Raw genomic sequence first — 14,392 nt, forward strand, 5'->3', positions numbered from 1 at the left:
TCGTGTCTGAAATACAGTCGGAGCAAGCTCTGGGAGCTTGGAGTGCTTTGTGGGTGATTCCTAGGACGGTTGAAGCTGGGGGACTGTGGGGCGTGCTTGTGTACTTGAAAGTGGAAAGCGGCCTGGCAACTGTCAGGGGTTTCTTCCCCCCCCCCCCCCCAAAGCTCTGCTCACTGGCTCCCAGCCTTCCCTAATGAATGGACACACCAGCCACCTGGCACCGGGGCACATGTGGCAGGAAACAAGCGAGCACAGTCTCCTGGAGACAGTCCCACGGCAGCAAAGCTTCCGGAAGCTGTTCCCAAGGCAGGGCCCACGCCTTATCACCCCACGACCTGCAGGTTCATCTGGTTGCTCTTTTGGGTTCAATGCCTCTGGCATTTGAGTGTGTGTGTGTGTGTGTGTGTGTGTGTGTGTGATGATACTATCTCAGTGTGGAAAAGAGACAATCCCCGCTCCGGATTACCTGGCTGGATTCAGGAAGAACAATTTTTGAAAGTTTAAGCTAAAGGAAAGAATTGTAGCAATAACAAATATCCCGTCATGGACCTTACCACTCTAACGTTTTTCTCCCAGGGCCAAGAGGCTGAGGCTTTTTTTCTTTTCTTTTTTTTATATTTCTTTATTTTTGAGAGACAGAGTGAGAGTGGGGGAGGGGCAGAGAGAGAGGGAGACGCAGGATTGGAAGCAGGCTCCAGGCTCCGCGCGGGGCTCGGGGCTCGAACCCACAGACCGTGAGATCGTGACCTGAGCCGAAACCGGACGCTCAACCGAATGAGCCACCCAGGCGCCCCAAGGCTTTTTTTCTTTTAGTCAACTCAAGAGTCGTTGATGGCCCTTGGGAGCTGGGATGTGGGGCCGACTGGGGACCCAGGTGTCCAAGACAACAAACTGCCATTGAATCTGCTTCCTTTCAGTTAAGCCACCTAATATGCCCGCGTTGCCCCAAAAGCACGGTCCCTCTTGATCGTTTCCAAAGGCCAAAATTTAAAAAGCTACTTAAAAGTCTTCAGCATTGTCATAAAGTCCAAAGGCGATTTTACTGACACAAAGTTGGTTGGAAAAAGTGAGGGAACGCAAGTTACGCTTGTTGCTGATCCATAAACTGGTTGCAAATACACGTCGCTACTGTTAAGTGCCTCTCTTGTTACGCTGCCCACCCTGATCCCCCGTTGGTAGGCCTCTATTCGGTCCTCGCACCTCCGCGCAGCCCGCGGCGCCGGGCACGTCACCCCCTCTGAGTTCCCGCCTCTTTCTTGTCAGGCCCCTCCTTCTCCTCAGATTCGCCCCCCCCCCCCCGCCCCCCGGCCCTGGGGAGAGGTCGGGACGCATGCGCAAGAGGGGAGGTAGGCGGAGTCTTGAGGAAGAGGGAGGAGGGGCAGGAGAACGCAGGGAGGGGAGAAGAGGGGCGGAGGCCGCGCGGGGTGGGGCCCGGCGGGTACGCGCTCGCTGCGTCGACGTGCTGACGCCATGACGCCCCGGCCGGTGTGTGTCGGTGTGTGTGTGTGTGTGTGAGTGTGCGCGCTCCGAGTGTGTGTGTATTTGTGTATCGGCGGTCCCGCAGGTCCCGGATGTTGCGGACAGTATGAAGCGAGCGCAGGGGGACGGGGACCAGCAGCTGTCGCCGCCGCTCTCAGGTGAGTGGGGGGAGGAGAGTCAAGGGAGAGGGTTGTCCTGTCGGAGTGGGGGGGGCGCCTCCCTTAAGAGGTGACTGACCCCCCACTACCCCCCCCCCCCCCGCCACACATATACTCTTCTCTGTCCCATATCCTACATCCTGGGTTACGTGGCCTGGGAATGCCAGAGCCTAATCAGCCGTTCCTTCTTCCAATCCCAAGCATTCAGGAGACACAAACGCGCCCCCTGCCTTCAGCCCCCCCCCCTCATTTTCCCAGCCCCATCCCCCTTGCCAAATAGTGAGCTGTCGCCTGCGGCGAGATGGGTGACTGCGCATGCGCGAGTGTGAACGAGCTAGGGGTGCTTGCTCGCTGCCCCCGGGGCGCATGCGCATCGCTGTGTTGCAGGGACCTGCGGGATAAAGAGCCCCTTGACCATGCGCCCGCCTCTTTCCCAGGCAGTGGGCTGCCCGATAGTGAGCCTGTTGCTCCTATCCGAAAGGGAGAGTGTAAATGATTCGAGGGACTTCCTGACAAAGCACTATTCGCATCTGGTGTTGCCCTAGAGACTCCCAGGCTACAAACGCCTTCCAGAGCCAACCGTGCCCCACGCTGACCTTTCTTTTGAAACTGTCACTGCAACTTCTAGTTCCAGCATTGCTCCCCCCCCCCCCCCGTCGTCATGTTGTACCTGTAATACAAACATCCCCTGAACTTACGAGTAGGTGCCTCAACCCATTCAGTTATTCTGGCAGGGGATTTTGGTAGCCTTTCTTAGGAGGACTAAGGGTCACAGAAAAGAAAGTAAGGGTGACTGCCTTTTAGCAAAATTCTTAATTATCTGCATAGAACTAGATAAAGATAGAGATAAAGAGAACACAATGTAAGGGTTAGAGCAATCAGTGTAAATCAAGACATCAGGGTTCTCTCATCTCTAGCCCTCCCAGTTCGTGTGACCTATTTGCCTCTTTTTTTTTTTTTTTTTTGGTATAAGATCTTCCTTTAAAAAAAAAAAAGGATCTTCCTTAGCGCTTTCGTTTTAGCTGTACATTATTGATGCTCTGTGAACATCACATGAAAACAAAAGTGATCGGAACCTACTAGTGGACGATAACTTACCCAGCGGAGGTTTTAACTTTAAGCAGTGGGAGTGATAGTTCTTGCACATTTGCAAAAACAAAGAGCAACATAAAACAAGGAACTCAGGAATATTTCAGTGATCTAGGACCTAGGTTTTCGGTTGGCAGATTATTCACGGTCCTTCATTTGCTGCCGTGTTGCCACTCTTGGCTACTTTGCTGCTGCTTACCTTTGCCCTCAGAACAGGGCGAGGAAATGGTAAACTCTTAAAAATAGAAGGTTTGCTGAGTAGCATTGAAATGAATAGCCGACTTGTTTGGAGGGGGCAGCTTTTTTGTGTTTTCTCAGTTACCTTTGCCAACCCTGTTTCCTATCTGGATAACGGGATGGATGGGCTATGTTAGTAAGCCTTATTTTCTATTTTCGTTCCTTAGTTTTCTTTCTTTGGTATTCTGTCAAGGCTTTTTTCAGCTGCCATTCTTAACTGCAGGACCTTATGTTTTGGGGCCTCAGTGTGTATATATTTTTTTCACTTCTCCTTTTAACTCTGGCCTTTGCATGGTTCAGTTGTCTTTTGTGCTGTTTTCTGTTGCCATAGTTACAGTGGGACCCAAGGGACGACACAGAGGAAGCACAGGAATTTGGGGGGCATAACTCATCCTGTTTCCAGGAAAGGGCTGGAGACTCATCTTCTATTTCTTGTGTGAAGAATGAGGGGTATAAGTTCTTGTGATCGCTCCACACTTAGGGTGAGGGTGGTTGTTTGCATTGGCACTTTGGTGACTTCCGTCAGAGCTCTTCATAGTGGTTAGTGTACTGGGAGATGTTCGATGTCGTCTGTGTCCCGACTTGCATCAGGTTTTGGTAAAAACCTTGAAACAAAACTATGGGGGTAGTTGGTAGGTATCCATCTCTCAGGAGGCGTCTGTCCTCTCTGATGCTTTGTTTTTATCTGGAAACATTTCATCTGGTTGAATTTACTGAAGCCCTGTTTAACATTTTTGTGGAATGAAGGCATGATTGCTCTTAGGATTAAGAGGAGCATCATTAATTAATTTGCATTGGTGCAGAGCCGTGTTTCCAAATGCTATGTGAAATGGGTAACGTACACATGAAACAAAACTCAAAAGGTACATAGAGGGTGAAGAATCTTCCTTCTCCTGCCCTCTTTTCATCTGTCTAGTTAAACTCACCCCCACCCCCCCAAGGAAACTGTTGTTACCTGTGTCTTGTTTACCCTTCCAGAGATAGTCATGGCTTTCAAAAGCATACACAACTATGTACTGTTTGAAGTTCCTGATTTTATTTACTGTTTTACACAAATGGTAAGACACTATAGCCATTATTCTGCATTTTGCTTTTTTTACTTTGTATATCTTGGCCATCATTCCATAGAGCAATAGAGTACCTCTTCCGTTTTGAAAGATGACAGATACTCCCTTGTATAGATGTACCATCATTTAGTCAGCTCTTATTGTTGGACACTTAGGCTGTTTCCAGGGCTACAGTTAATTCTTTGTATGTGCTTTTTGTGTACATGGGTATCTTTTGGGTGAATTCCTAGCAGAAGTGCTGGATCAGAGGATATATGCATTTTTAATGTTGTTAGATACTGCTGAATGACTCACCATAGAGGTTGTACGAATTTATATTCCTGCCAGCAGTGAGTCTGCCTCTTTCCTCACCAGCACTGTTATCAACATTTTTTTTTTCCCTTTGTGCAGTCTTTTAGCTAAGATTTCAAGTTCATCATGTAGCTTGTTAAGCCTTATTACACCCAGGAGTTGTGGATACATAACCGTGGCCGTTTTTGCAGATGGGAGTGGCCGGGGAAGATACTGTTCGACTGAAGAGTCATGTCATGAGAATAAAGTCATGTGCCTGGATAACACGGCATGTCCATGACACCGCTTGGAGGACATGTACAACCTCTGCTTCCTTTCATTCTTAGGTGCTGGTTTCTTTTTGCAAAATCCTGCAAGCCCATAAGTGATGTTCCATGATCTTTTGATAGCTTTGACTCAAAATTGTTTGTAGAGGCGAACTGCCATTGTGTTGAGGAATTGAAAAGCTAACCCAGTTAGTTAAAGGTACTTTACCAAGTGCCTTCACAAAATACCGGTACTAACACTTTGTTTTTAACTGTTGGTTTATTTGTTTTTGAAAGCGGGAGGGAAAGGGGCAGAGAAGGAGGGAGAGAGAATCCCAAGCAGGCTTCTTGCTGTCAGCACAGAGCCCGATGCGGGGCTCAAACTCCCAAACCGTGAGGTCATGATGTGAGCTGAGACCCAGAGTCGGACGCTCAACCGACTGAGCTGCCCTGCCGCCCCGGGTACTGGTACTTTTTAAAAGTCTGCTGATTGCAGATACTTCACTGTGAGCTGTGAGGAAATAGAAGCGAATTTAAAAATGTCTGTGCCTGAAGGAGCTCATAGTCTTGGAAAATCAAATCTACTAAGTATGTGAAATAGTAAGGGAACAGTTAGAATGGGAACAGTAATACACTGTGTTCCATGTTGAGAGGACTTTGTGAAAGAGCGATTAGAGGAGAATTCCTTTGGGAGGCCTTCCTGGAGGAAGCGCATTTTGAGCCCTCTCCCTCCCCTCCTTTTACAACTGTTTATGTAAAAAAATTTACACGTGCAGAAAAAGTCAAAGAATAGTACAATGATCACCTTTATACTTATTACACCCTAGATTTCACAGTTCATTTTGCTGTATTGGCTTTATGTATGTGTGTGCATGTGCCTTTATATATATAATAAATAAATTTTTATTTTGCAGATATCATGACATCCTAATACTTTTGTACTTTAAATGCTTTAGATGCATTTTCTTAAGGAGACCGTTTACTTAATTGTTCTTAAGATATATTGTCACAGATAAGGCAATTAATGGTAATTTCCTAAAACCATCTAATACCCAGTTAATGTTTAGATTTTCCTGGTTGTCTTGAAGATGACACTTTTTAGCTGTTGGTATTTTTTTCTGCAAACATGTATCTTTAGTCTTTTTACATCTCCAGTAGTTTGTTTACAAGCTACAAGAAATTGCCTTTGTGAAGAGACCAGGCCGTTTCCTGTGATTGTTTCCTCACAGTTTCATTTAATTTGCGCCTTTATCATGTATTTCCTACAAACTGGCATTGAAGTCTAAGACGTGGTTAGATGCATATTAAACACATTGGGTAAGAATTCTTCGTAGGTGTTGCTCTGTACCTCATATTAGGTCATGATAAGAGAAACATAATGTCATAATATTGCATTATTAATGATGCTGAGTTTATTTTATCATTTCTTTAAGGTGATAAATACCAGATCTCCAGTGTAGACATTTTTTCCCCTTTGTAGTTAGTCATCTGTAGAGTGGTATTTTGGAGCCATACTGTTCCACTTCTCCGGCAGTCTTTCACTTAATGATAATGATCCTTGTTTGGACCAGTTATTTCTTTGGTTGCTGCAAAATGCTGATTTTTTCATTCTCTTCCTTTTACATTGATTAGCCTTCAATCTTTCCCTCAGCAGTTAGAAATAATTCTAGTTTCTACCAAAAGTTAGGTAAATTCTTATTTTCCCTTTAACAATTTTCTGAGTAACAAGGTGGTATAATAATCACCTCTAATGGTGGCAAGTGATTTGTTTCTTTTTCTAGCTTTCTTTACTCTAGTATCATTATACATGCGTGGACTTTAATTTATTTCTACATGTTACTGACAATTATAGACATTTCTTGGAGCTCAAAATGTTCCATATTCGCCCTGTGGGAACCTTTCAAGCTTGGTGGATGAGTGCCTCCTTGCCCTCTAGTCCAAGAAGTTCCTGCCTCACTTTGTGTTTTCCCTGTCCCAGTTGTGGAGCCCTCATCTTCTGTGTGCGTGCGTGTGGGCGCACGTGTTTATGTGATATACACATGTGTGTGTATATACACACCCATATATAGGATATATGTATCTCACATTTTCTTCCCTTCTATTATGTTGTTCATCTCCCTATAGAGCTTCTGAAGCCAAAATCTAAAAACTGCAGATGCCTTTATTTTAATACAATGCACCCAGTGTTTGAATCACTTCTGTGCCACTGACATTGCTGGATTCTGGCTCTTAGACCTTTGTCTTGAATGCACTTTGTGAAAAACAGGTAGTACCTCTGAAGACCGCATTTCTTCTCCCCACCTCCCCAGTATAAGGTTAGCTGTAGCAGAGACTGGGGATTTCTTCTCCGATGAGCAACCTTGCTTTTTCCCCCCGAGATGAAAGGTACACAAAATGGAATTTAGAGACCGAAATTGTACTTGCGAGCTTTCTTGGAGATGTGGGGTTTTGAGTGTCCCATAAAAGCATCTTTGTGTAGATATACACAAGTATGTGTTTGTCTTTCCTCCCTTTTCCTCATTTATACGTTCCTCTGCACAGTTGGAGCGTTATGTAAGATTATGCTGTGATAGCATATTTTTTTTCATTATCACTAGATTTTCATCATAAAAAAAAGGAATGAGACAAATTGTCCTTAATTAGGGAAATTTTTCAGTTAGGCCATGAACCCTGATATCTAGCTGTTTTAACTCAAGGTCTGCAACAGCAGTGAATCCTGTGGATTTCTGTCATGTAGTGTAGACTCAGGAGAAATGTTGGTACATCCACAGTGTTTTCTTAAAATCCATCACCCTAATGAAGATTAATACAAACAAGAGATACAGTAGAGCTGCATTCTAAAGCTGGTTTTAGGGGCTGGACTAATTCCTGCCTTAGCAGAAAATGCTTTATTAGACTCTTACCATGTGGCAGTATTTTGAGTCATCTTACTGATTTCAAGTCACTCAAAGGCTGGCAATAACAGTATTCTGATATTTATCTGAAATCCTTTCCCTTTTTTTTTTTTTTAAACCATCTTGTCGTATTTACTTCCAGACTTAATAAGGTTATTCTCAACCTGGTTTCGTAACAATACTGGCCCCATATTAAATTCTGGTCGTGTATTCAGGGAAGCGCACCTGTTCCTTGTGTTTGTTTTCGGGCACGGTGAATCACTCTGAAAGGCTACACTGTCACGTTTGCTGCTAAGATCCAGTGGCTTCTTTTACTTTTGTTTTTGACAAGCTTCCATCATAGGAAAAAGGATTCTAAAGTATAGCCTCTTCAGGAAACGCTTGGGCCTTCATTCTTACAGCTGTAGTCATGTTTTAATAGAATTGGCAAGAGTTGCCCGGCTGCTCTGTGTGGCAGAGCTGGTCATGCTGCTTTGGGAGAGCCGGATGCAGACAGACCTCAGAGTGGGAGTTAAATGTTCAGACAGTAACCCTTACTTGCCCGGGAAGACCTTTATTCCTGACTGTTGCTGTCTTTCCTTTTTCTTTATATGTTTGTTTGTTTATTTTGAGAGAGAGAGTGCACATGTGCATGCAGGGGAGGGGCGGAGAGAGACGAGGGAGGGAGAATCCCAAGCAGGCTTTGAGCTGTCAGCGCAGAGCCCGACATGGGGCTCGATCTCACAGACTACGAAATCATGACTTGAGCCAAAATCAAGAGTTGGATGCCTCACCGACTGAACCACCCAGGCGTCCCTCGACTCTCTCTTTCTGAGCTTGGCACAGATCTTCCTGCTGTGACGCCAGCTAAATTAAAGAAGGGCTTGCAGTTCTCTGAAAGCCTGTAATCCCTCTTGTCTGTTGCACCTGTCTGTCTGCCTGAAAAAAAAGTATATGTAATCATTCATCTTAATTTGAGATTTACATAATTTTTGGTATTTAGAGACAGGTACTACTTTCTGCTTCTGTCATTTTGACTACTTTAGATACTTCATATGAGTAGAATCACGTAGTATTTGTCCTCTCGCATCGGCTTATTTCCCTTAGCATAGTGTGCTCCAAGGTTCGTCCACGTAGTGGCACGTGTGAGAATTTCCTTCCTTTTTAGGGCTGAATAATCCTCCATCGTATGCATATGCCACATTTTGTTCGTTCATTTATCTGTCAGCGTTCACTTGCGTTCCTTCCACCTTTTGGCCACTGTGAATCGTGCTGCTGTGAACACGGGTGTCCGGATGTCTCTGAGATTCTGCTTTCAGTCCTTCTGGGTATATACCCAGAAATGGAGCTGCTGAATCGTATGGTAATTCTATTTTTAATTTCTTGGAGGAACTGCCATACTGCTTAATATAGGGGCTGCACCATTTTGCATTCTTACCAACAGGGCACAGAGGGTTCCCGTGTCTCTACATCCCCACCAACTCTTATTATCTTCTGGGGTGTTTTTGATCGTAGCCGTTCTAAGGGTATGTTTAAATTTTTTTAACTTAATTTTATCCTTTATCGAAACTAAGTTTTAAATTTTAGCAGAGTCCGATTTATTATGTTTTTCCTTTAGCATGTGTGTTTTTTGTGTCTTAAAGGAGGCATCCTCCCCTCTACTGAGATAACACTTAGATCCTGTATTTTCTTCTAAAAGTTTTAAAGTTTCACATTTAGGTTTCTAATCCACCCAGAATTTATTTTGATGTTCGGTGTGAAGTAGGGATCTAATTTTTTTTTTTCCATATGGATAACCCTGCAGGAGGGATTTAACTTTTTTTTTCCGTGGGGATAACCCAGTACCTTAGCATCATTTACTGAATAGTCATGTCTGCTCCTTACTACTTTGTAATGCCACTTCCGTGCTTCTAATAATATGATGGTTTGTGTCTGCATTCCTTATTCTGTAACATCGGTCTGTTTGCATATCTTGCACTACAAGATTTATTGTTCATATTTAGTCTCCCCGTCTTGTTCTTTTTCTGTTCATCAGCCTCCTTGAAAAACCCTGTCAGGTTGGTATATTTTAACGAAGCCATTTGCTGTCTAAAATACATTGACATAATATATAATAGCCTTCTCCAAAAAGAAAAAAAGAGAAAACAAAAAAAAACACAAGCCATCCTTAATCTAGCAGGTGACCATTAAGCTGTCTCTTGTTCTGAATGAGCCTATAATTTCCATTCAAATTTTTGTTTTGTTGGAGTGATTTTCATTTTTGTAAAGGCACATGATTTTCAAATGGAGGGAACCTTGTTATAATTTGGTGTCTCAGATAAGAACACCAAATAAAACACTCTTGGTAACAGTACTGAAGTTCTGTGGTGTTAAGGCTTTCTTGAGCATAAGGAAAAGAAACCTACTTAAAATAACAAGTGAAAGACTTAACCAAAGAAAACAGTTGTCGTAGAATCCAAGGAAAAGCTGAACCACAAGACCTCAGAAGGGGCTGGAACCAAAACTGTTCCAAGGACTTCAGCAATAAGAATGAATGGATTCTAGTGTTCTGCCGTAAGTAGACCTCAGTATCCGTGAGGCTTAATTCAGATTCCTGAATGATGTCTGATTTGGTCAGCCTAAGGCATGAGTTTCCTTGGGCCAGATGCCTGCCCCAGGTTCGACTCTGGTTGAGGATCGGGGAGGGAAGATTTGGTACAAACAGCAGTTTTGGAGGTGGCCGGAATCAGAGACAGATTCTCTTAGGGCAGTGTTTGCCTAACTTTTTAGTTGCAAGGTTCTATACTTTAAAGAATTTCTGAGGACCCCAAGAGCTTTTGTTTATGTGGTTTATATCTATTGATATTTACCAAACTAGAAATTAAAATTAAAAACTTTTTTAAAAGTTGCTTAAAAAAATCTATTTCACGTTAGCATAAATAATATATTTTTATGAAAAATGACTTCAAAAAATTAGAAGAGTGGTTTTTTTTACACTTTTGCAAATCTCTTAAATACTGCCTTAACAGAAGATAGATTTTCATATCTACTTGTGTATTTTCAATCTGATGTGATATTTTTTTTTAATGTTTATTTTTGAGAGAGAGAGAGAACGAGCACACATGTGGGAGGGGCAGAGAAGGAGGGAGACAGAGGATCTGAATTAGGCTGTGTGCTGAGAGCAGAGAGCCTCACGTAGGGCTTAAACTCATGAACCGTGAGATCATGAGCTGAGCCGAAGTCGGACGCTTAACCAACTGAGCCACCCAGGCACCCCATGATTGATAGTTTTCATTGAAGTATTTGAAGAAAATATAATCACAGGGGATAAATAGTTGGAAAAGGGAGGAGTATTTGCAGATGGTTGTGTATATTCTCTGATACTACACCAAAACTTGATAATTGGTAGTTTCTTATCAGTTAAGTTGTAGTGTGGAATCTGAAATCATTGATGTTACTGTTATACTAAAACCCACTGGTCTGTCTTGCCCTTTGAATGGGTTTTTTACCCATTCATGATTTGATAATATGCACTGGTTGTTTGGGAAATACTGATTCACTCACTGAGTTAAGCGGGTTTTCTAGATGACACATTTCATAATGCGGTATTAAAAAAAAAAAAACCACATTGCTTAGTATCACCACCTATCTCATTAGAAAAGTCTGTAAGTATTGGGAATCTGTCCTGCAGCTACAAGATTTCCAAAATTCTAACTTTTGAGTAAAAGCTCGGAACTTCATCGAGAAAATTTGTTGCTTCATCAAGAGCATTCTTAAGTGAAATTGACTTAAAAAAACCCGGCAGTACCTGATGGGGAAAGACACGTGACTCTAGTACAGTTTGATGCCACCGTTAACCTTGATTTATGCTAAAGCACCAGTAGTTTTGCCCATTGTTGATTTTGTACCACCAGTGCAAATGTCAGTGCAGTGAAAAAGGCAAACAATTTCTTAAGTATTATGAAAATTGTTTCAATTTCCTGGACTTCTTGAAAGGGACCTCCAGGGATCCATGGACTCCATTTTGGGAACCACGGCCTTATGAGAGCGTGTGCGTAGGGAGACGAAGGCCTGTTGCTCAAAGTACAAGTGTTTCATGGTAGAATTTTACTGCATTGCTACCGCTGTTACTTATCATTTAATATGGTGCAGAAATGAATAGAGTACTTTAAAAGATCATAAAAAGTTTCAGATTTCTTACTGAACAGAAATGTTTCCCTAGTAATTACGATTTTCAAACAGCAGAGTTTAAGGTACTCAGATTTTCAGGCAGATATTCTTTCAAGTATGTGATAATCTGAGGGTAACCCGTTTTAATGTAGCTTATGGAATTTATGTCCTTATAGTAGCACTTGCAGCTTAACATTTTTTTTTCAAGCAGTTGAATACATTACAAAATCTCAGAGCCAAAGATTGCACTTGGGAAGATCTTGCCTTCTCAGAAAAGGCATAGAAGGGGAGGTTAAGGCTGGGAATCTGCCATTCCAGCTTTATATCTTTTGGTTATTAAAGATCTTGCTAAAGAAAACCTCCCTCCCCCGCCTCCCCCCCACCCCCATTTAAATATGTTTTTTGATAGAGAAGGGAACAGTGGTGTTAAATGACTTCATTTCCACAACTGTCTATTGAATGACTCTAAACAAAAGCTTTTATAAAACGTGGGAAAGGGGTATGTTCTGAAATGAGTGAGGAATTGAACCAGTATACCTATGTTGGTGTTTAGAAGAGGAAGGGGTCATGCATTTGGGGAAGTTGGGGTGGGAGTCAGGACTGTCTTTGTGAAGGTTACCTTTGAGCTGGGTTTTGAAGGGTCGGTATTTTGAAGGCTGGAATTTTGATTGGCAGAGATGGGAAGGGAATTCGGGCAGAAGGAAGGTCGTGGGCAAAAGTGCGGAGGTGAGGAAATGCAGTGTTTGTTGTTATAGGGTGTGTACTGGCAATAATGAACGGTGCAGTGTAGCTGAAGCAAAAGAAGAGGCCTGAGATAATAGGAGATAAGGTAGGAAAGAAATTGGCCCAGAACAAAGAAGGTCTTCTACTAAGTCTGGGCAGTTAGGCGTTAATGTGGTAAGCGATGGAGAGACTTTGAAAGTTTTTGATTGAATAATAACACAATCAGAGTGTACATTAAGAAAATGTGTTCAACCTCATTCATTTATTAATTCATTCATTGACTTTTTGAAATTGTTCCTCTGTGCCACTTAAGCATGAAAAACAGTGTATGTCACTGTGAACCAGACAGAAAATCCCTATTCTCGTGGAATTTCCCATCTAGGAAAGGAGCTTCAACAAATAAACACAAATGTAATTACAAATTACTGTAAATGTTAATGAAGGAAAGGAATAAATTACTATTGAGAAATAGTGGGGTACTTCAGGTTAGGAATCTGGGAAGGCCTTGCTGAGGAAGTTAACTATTAACCGAGTCTCTCTCCCCTCTGCCAAATGCTGTTGTAGGAACTGGGGATATACAGATATATAAGGAACAAAACAGACAAAAGTCCCGGCTCTCACAAAGTGCCTATTCAAGCAGTAAATAAGATGAAATATATGGTATGTTAGAAGGCAGTACGTCCCAAGGAGGGAAATGAAGCCCAAGAAGGAGATAGGGCATACTGGGGTGGGCACGGGGGTTACAGTTTTAGGTGGAATGGCCATGGAATGTCTCACTAAAGCACTACAAAGGTAATATTTGAGCACGTATCTGTAGAAGGTGAAGGAGTGAAGCAGAGCTCCAGACGGAGGGCATAGCAAAAGCCGAAGCCCTGAGGAATGATGTGCCTGGCATGTTCAAGAAACCAGCAAGGCCAGTGTGGCTGGAGTTAAGTGAGCCAGGGAGAAAGTGGTAGACACGGAGTCAGAGGTTAGTGGGAGCCCAGAACCTACAGAGCAGTGGTTCTCACCCATAGCTGCATGTTGGAACTACCTGAGGAGCTTGTAAGAATCCTGGTGCCCGGGCTGCAGCATGCACCACTTAAATAAGAATCTTTGCAGGCGGGATTCGGTGGCAGAGGCACTGGAGAAAAGTAGATGGATTTGAGAAGTATGTTAAAGAATCCATTTAATTATAGATTGAATGTGGGGGTTGAGGAAGAAGAGTGTCAAGAATGACTCCCAGCTTTCTGGCTCAAGCAGTTGGATGTGTAGAGGTGCCACTTAACTGGGATGGGAGTGGGAGATAAGAATGGGAGGGGTAGGTGTGGGATTTGGAGGGAAGATCAGAAATCAGGAATTCAATTTTAGACATGTTAAATTTGAGATGCGATTGAGGCTAAGTATAAATATGTTAAGTAGGCAGATAGACGAGTGGGGCTTGAAGTGAAGTCAGAACTTGAGGTAATAAATTTGTAAATCATCTGCTTATGATGGTCTTAAAAGTATCTAAATGACATCACATAGGATAGGTTTGATGGAAAGAACTGGAGGTGTGGAAACTGGTTAGCCTGTTCCAGCAATCTGAATAGGGATTGGTGCTCGTGTGAACTAGGATTGTGGTGAAGGGAAGAGAAGAGAAAGTTGGAGATTTGAGGCCCTGGGAGCCTGTGAGGAGTGGGGGTGGACAGTAGGCCAGGAATGCAAGACAGCTTTGAGATATCAAGCCTGGATGAATGATCGGTCTGTTAGCAGATATAAAATAGTCAGGAGGAGCTGCTTTGGAAAAAAAGATCGTGTTTGGCTTTGCATGTATTGACATTTAGGAGAGGCTGCCTAGCAGGCAGGCAGTTGAATCTATTGCACTGGGTTTTCGAAGAGCAGGTGAGGTTTGAAAGATACATCTAGGTCTCATTTATATGAAATTGACTCACCGTGGGAGCGGCAAACTTTATGAAAATAAACACCCAGAGTCTTTATCATAACCTGTTAGGTCCTCTGTGATACGGTTCCTGCCTGTTTCTTGTATAGTACTTTCCTTTGTTTACCGTGATCAAGCTGCACTGGCTTGCTTTGTATTTTTCCGGTATATCCAGCTAAGT

The 14,392-nt window shown here is 43.1% G+C and overlaps 1 protein-coding gene across 1 annotated transcript in view; it reads left to right on the forward strand.

The window, feature by feature from the left end:
- The first annotated feature begins 1,476 nt into the window (after window positions 1-1,476).
- SPOP (speckle type BTB/POZ protein) overlaps window positions 1,477-14,392 on the forward strand; it is a 67,069-nt gene continuing 54,153 nt past the window's right edge. Inside the window, exon 1 of the mRNA XM_047081066.1 lies at window positions 1,477-1,637. The gene's annotated coding sequence lies outside the window, so the exon portion shown is untranslated. The remainder of the gene's footprint in view (window positions 1,638-14,392) is intronic.

The sequence above is a fragment of the Lynx rufus genome, unplaced genomic scaffold (genome assembly GCF_022079265.1).
Source record: "Lynx rufus isolate CCGP_SWC_20201006 ecotype Redwood Valley unplaced genomic scaffold, mLynRuf1.p SCAF_18, whole genome shotgun sequence".
Classification (NCBI taxonomy): Eukaryota; Metazoa; Chordata; class Mammalia; order Carnivora; family Felidae; genus Lynx; species Lynx rufus.